This window comes from Bos mutus, chromosome 25 (genome assembly GCF_027580195.1).
Source record: "Bos mutus isolate GX-2022 chromosome 25, NWIPB_WYAK_1.1, whole genome shotgun sequence".
Taxonomy (NCBI): domain Eukaryota; kingdom Metazoa; phylum Chordata; class Mammalia; order Artiodactyla; family Bovidae; genus Bos; species Bos mutus.
The window spans coordinates 21678438-21684586 of NC_091641.1; the positions used below are offsets into that span (position 1 = coordinate 21678438).

The 6149-nt window shown below is 45.8% G+C and overlaps 1 pseudogene; it reads left to right on the forward strand.

The window, feature by feature from the left end:
• Positions 1-1126: 1126 nt before the first annotated feature.
• Positions 1127-1873, forward strand: LOC102288411 (ly-6/neurotoxin-like protein 1 pseudogene; annotated as a pseudogene).
• Positions 1874-6149: the final 4276 nt, after the last annotated feature.

The window sequence follows — 6149 nt, forward strand, 5'->3', positions numbered from 1 at the left end:
TTACAAAGATCACTTTGGCTGCTCTGTGAATAACAGATGGAGCAAAAACAAGAAGAAGAGGAAGGCTTAGGAAGGTGATCTAGGCAAGAGACAAAGCAATGATGAAGATGGAGATGGAGAGAATGGACAGAATGAAGGAGACTTGGGAGGAAAAATCTACAGGCCTGATGCTGAATTGAATGTGGGACAGGGATAGGCTGAGGGGAAGGAGGAACAAGGATAATTCCTACAGTTCTTGACTGAGCCATTGCTTCTCTGAAATGATGGTCTCTCACTAGGGGCCCCCATGAGGTTCCCTAACCACTGGAAAGCACTGCAGAGCAATGTGCTCATGAGCTTTTCACCTCCTACAGCAGGGTTGGCAAAAGTCTTCCGTAAACAGCCAGGTAGAAAATATGTGTAGCTCTGAAAGCCATCCTTTCTCTGTTATTCAGCTCTGCTGTTGTAAAGCAAAAGCAGCCACAGGCAATATGTAACAAATGAGTGTGGCTGTGTTCCAATAAAACTTTATTTACAAAAACAAAAGGCCAACAGGGTTGACCTCTGCTCAAGAGAACCTGGATGAATGGGATGCATGTGAAAATTCAGCTGACCCCAGAATTTCCCAGTCTCAGTAAACTGGAGTATTCCACTGAAACAGGGCGTTCATTCCCAGGCCTGGAAACTTTGGACCTGCCCAGGAAAATGAAGCGGAACATTGAGAACTCTGAGGGCCCAGGTCCCCACGAAAGACTTCAGGTCAGGGGAAGACTCACAGAGCTGGAGCTGGGCTCATAAAATAGAACTTCAGCTTCTTCAGGCCTCCTCGGGGGCGGGGGGTGGGGGGCCCAACAACTTCCAGAGAGAAACCCAGGACAAGTCTTTCCCATATATATCCATCTGTATTTATAACAGAATTTTTTTTTTTTTTTAAGCACCAGAAGGGTACATACATAAGAAACTAGTAAGTGCTTATCTATATGCCTGGGAGAGGAAAGAGACTTTCACATGTATACATTTGTATATCATTTTAGGTTTTGAACTCAAGCATTGACTACTTGAAAAAATTCATAAGTATGTTTGTTCATAAAACACCCTCTGTTTCTAGATAGAGTTGCCTAGTTGCCTACCATCAGAATTTTTTAACTATTGAAAAATACTCATATTTATCTGAAAAATCACAACCTAAAATTAGGCCTGGGCCACAGCTTCGTGAACATCCCTGTAAAGCTGGGCTGTAAGAATGAGGGGCACAGCCAGCTGCTGGGGTACAGAGCTGACTGTGTAACACAAGGGGCTTCAGAGCCTCAGGCGACCAGGAACTCCTGGAGGATGAGGTGTAGTCCCACTCCCCCTGTGCCTTCCCCCAGCCCTGGATTGAGTTGAATCGAGGACCAGCTGCTCTCCACTTCTCTGCTCCCACTCTGCCCTCTCACCTCCAGCCATGGCTCCTCTACCCACCCTGTTCCTGGTGGCTCTGGTGTGCTGACTTGTAGCCCAGGCTCTGGACTGCCACGTATGCACCTACAGTGCGGAGAACTGCTTCAAGCCCATGTGCTGCCTGGCCGTGGTCACCTACAGCACAACTACAGACTTACTACACCCCAATCAGGATGAAGGTGGGCAAGTCTTATGTGCCCAGCTGCTTTGAGACCATATACAATGGCCGCTCCAAGCTCGTATGCACCACATCCTGCTGCCATCCTGTAATGGCTCTGGCCTCTTGGCTCCCTGGACCCTGGCCCTGGCCCTCATACTCCTGGCCACCCTTGGGGGTCTGCTCTAAAGCCCTGTTGCACTGGCTACAGACTCACTGGGGGGCAAAGCACAGAGCAGCGTGGCCCCAACCTCTCCCACTGCACTCCCCACCCACCCTTCCCCTCCCCAGACCTCCCCAGCTACACACAGGACTATCTGCAAAAGGACCCTAGACCTCCCCCAACCACCCTGGGATCTGCTTCCAGGTCATGACCTGTTGTTTTTCTAAAGGCTGATGTAGGACCACAAAATAAATGGATAAAAATAAAATAAAATTAGGCATAAAGCAGATTTTAAGCACAGCTCCAATGTACACAGGACTGCAGATTATCCGGTGAAAGGTTAACAAAAGCACTGTTTTCCAGTTTGGTTCTCAGGTCTGCTGTCTCAGTTAGTAGAAGTCTGCTTCCAACTTCTCCCCTTGTGTTTTCAACAACTTCCTGTCTTCAGGTAAGAGCATCCACTTTTACTTAGGGAACTTACCATAGTGCATTGAAGATTGTTGGCCAAGACTGTCAATAGAGAGGTTGCTGCCCTTCTAGTGTTGGTCATGTGACCCAGGCTAAGCCAATCAGATTATTTCTCCCTGGACTACAGCTGGAGGTGGTTCTTGCAGAGAAAGAAAAATAGTGAAGTTTCTTTGAGGGGTTTTCTGTTACTTCTTGTTGCCTAGATCTTTGGGGCAAATCTTTCAAAAATATGATTGTTTGACTTCTGTTCCAATTTTAATTGAATTTTTTAGCCTAGGTTGGCCAAAATCCATTCTTGTGGCTTAATACCAATGCTGCTGCTGCTGCTGCTGCTAAGTCGCTTCAGTCGTGTCCAACTCTGTCCGACCCCATAGACGGCAGCCCACCAGGCTCCCCCATTCCTGGGATTCTCCAGGCAAGAACACTGGAGTGGGTTGCCATTTCCTTCTCCAATGCATGCAAGCGAAAAGTGAAAGTGAAGACGCTCAGTCGTGTCCGACTCTTAGCGACCCCATGGACTGCAGCTCACCAGGCTCCTCTGTCCATGGGATTTTCCAGGCAAGAGTACTGGAGTGGGGTGCCATTGCCTTCTCCTAATACTGATGAGGATATCCTATTTAAAAATCTCCAATATCTCCCTGTGGCTTGCAACACAAAGGGCAGGCAAGACATACAAATCCCAATGACCACTAGTGTGGCATGTCGCCCCCATATCAGACACCCTCTGCTTCAGCACCACTAGAATTTCTGCCTTCTCCAAATGCATCCATATATAAATCAGTGCTGTATTCCCACTTTGTCACCTGGGGGAAAAAAAGTCCCTACTCATCATTTGAGGCAGCAGATGGTGGCAGATCAGGGTGTCAGTCCTGGTGTAGACAGGACTGTTGGCCAGCAGTTGCTTTTTGATAAGCCTTGCTCTCCAAATGTGAGATTAGCCAGGCTCCCTTCCCTTGAGAAACACATCAGAATCTATCAAGCTCTGAGACCCCCCTAAGCCCATTTTAGAGATCCAAAATGATAGCATTGTGATTAGGACAGCACTGAATTCAAGTGGTTCTGCCAGCCAACCTCTGTTCCTTCAAGGTCTTGATTTTCTTGTCTGTAACATGAGGAAATTAATTCTATCTATATCTTAGAGAGAGTTTATTCATATGTTTAACAAACAGTCTGCACCAGACAGTGTTCTGAATGCTTTAAATATATTAATTCATTTAATATTCATAACAACACAATAAGGCAAGTATTTTGCAGATGAGGAAACTGAGGCATAGAGAGGTTAAGTAACTCATCCAAGGTTGCAATGGCATGGGGATGAAATGGAAGATTGCATGGGAGTTACTTAGCACAGGGCCCAGGAGATAATACATGGTTCATAAAATGATAGCTATTTGTTATGGACTGAATTGTGTATCCCCCTCTCTGAATTCATATGTTGAAATCTTAACCCCCACTGTGACTATATTTGGAGCTAGGGCATTTAAGAAGTAACTAAGATAGATAGGGTCATAAGTGAGGGTTCCTAATTCAATATGACTGGTGTCCTTTGAACAAGAAAGAGAGACACCGTGGTGGGCATCTCAGAAAAAAGGCCATGTGAGGACATAGTGAGACAGCCATCTGCAACCCAAGGAGACAGGCCTCTGGAGAAACCAGACTTGTCAACAGCTCCATCTTGGACCTCCAGTCTCCTGAACTGTGAGAGGTAAATTTCTCTTGTTTAAGCCACCTAGTCTGCTGTGTTAGTGGGAAGACACACTACTGAAGAAGAACCCACCTTGTGGTGGAAATCACAGCTGCATTTTCAATCTTAATCCAACACTACCTCAGGGTGTAATCTCCTTCAGAGTGTCTCTGTCCCACCCAGGATAGAGTAAAACATCCTCTGCAAGATATATGCACGAGCGTTAAGTCGCTTCAGTCATGTCCAGCTCTTTGCGATCCTGTGGACAATAGCCCCCCAGGCTCCTCTGTCCATGGGATTCTCCATGGGTTGCCATGCCCTCCTCCAAAGGATCTTCCTGACCCAGGAATCAAACCTGCATCTCTTATATCTCCTGCATCGGCAGGAGGGTTCTTTACCGCTAGCGCCACCTGGAAGCCCACATGGTATATACGGCCCTTGAAAATATCCAGATTCATCTGTCACCCATCCACTCTTACCCTCCATTCAACCACAACAAACTTCACACTTCCCTGAACATGGCAGACCCTTGTATATACTATTACCGCCTTGTGTGTCCTCCTCCTCTCATGCCTTCACACGTCCCCTTTGCTGGCAAATGCCTATGCATGCTGCAAGGCCTAGCCTCAGTATTCCTTCTGAATCTTTCATTGAACTTCTCAGGCAGAGTTGGATATCTCCCTTCCTGTGCCACTACCATGCCTTGTACATGTGCTGTGCTGTGCTTAGTCGCTCAGTCATGTCCAGCTCTTTGTAACCCCATGAACTGTAGCCTGCCAGGCTCCTCTGTCCATGGGGCTTCTCCAGGCAAGAATACTGGAGTGGGTAGCTTTTTCCTTCTCCAGGGGATCTTCTTGACCCAGGAATCGAACCAGGGTCTCCTTCATTGCAGGCGGATTCTTTACCAGCTGAGCTTCCAGGGAAGCCCTACCTTGTACATAGTTCCATTACAATTGTTTTATCTTATGTCTCTATCATTAGAATTTTGAACCCCTTGAGGTCTTAGGTATCTCTGGCATAGTGCCTGACACAGGGTAGATGTTCAGTAGATGTCTAATGATGCAATAAATGAAAGAGAACCTGAATCCAGGTTAGTTTATTCTCCTTCCCATGAAAAGCTATAAAGCCAATCTTGATCCATCTCAAATAAGACTACTGATGGGAAGTTTCTAAGAAATTCTTCAGAATTAAAGAGAGTAGACATCTCTCTAAGGAATTTTACTCAAACTCATTCTCAAGCTCTTTCTTTTGGCTTCCTTGGGTGGTACATCCTCACCTAACTTTGGTTCCCACAAGACTGTCACGGTGGTATATACAGCCTCTAAGAGAATCCCTAGTGTTCCCCCTCCAAATATTCATGCCCTCTTTTTATCCCTTCCCTTTGAGTGTGGGTTGGATTTACTAATTGACTTCTTACAAACAGAAATGCAGAAGTGATGCCATGTCACATCTGAGATACAGTTATAAAAAGACTCTACTAGGCATATACCCCGAGAAAACCAAAATTGAAAAAGACACGTGTACCCCAATCTTCACTGCAGCACTATTTACAATAGAGAGAACACAGAAGCAACCTAGATGTCCATCGACAGATTAATGAATAAAGAAGCTGTGTTACATGTATACAATGGAGTATTAGTCAGCCATAGAAAGGAATGCATTCAAGTTAGTTCTAATGAGGTGGATGAACCTAGAGCATATTATATAGACTGAAGTCAGAAAGAAAGAGAAAAACAAATACCTTATACTAATGTATATATATATGGAATCTAGAAAGATGATACTGATGAAATTATTTGCAGGGCAGCAGTGGAGACACTGCTTCCCTTGTAACTCAGTTGGTAAAGAATCTGCATGCAGTGCGGAAGACCCGGGTTCGATCCCTGGGTTGGGAAGATCCCCTGGAGAAGGAAATGGAGACCCACTCCAGTATCCTTGCCCAAAAAATCTCATGGACAGGGGAGCCTGGTGGGCTGCAATCCATGGGCAGAGTCGGGCACAACTGAGTGACTAACTCTTAGTGGAGATGTAGACACAGAGAACAGACTTATGGACAGGGTGTAGGGGGAGAAGGAGAGGGGGGGATGTATGGAGAGAATAACAAGGAAACTTATATTACCATATGAAAAATAGATAGCCAATGGGAATTTGCTGTGTGACTCTGAGAACTCAAACTGGGGCTCTGTGGAAACAGTGTCAGACTTTATTTTTCTGGGCTCCAAAATCACTACAGATGGTGACTGCAGCCATGAAATTAA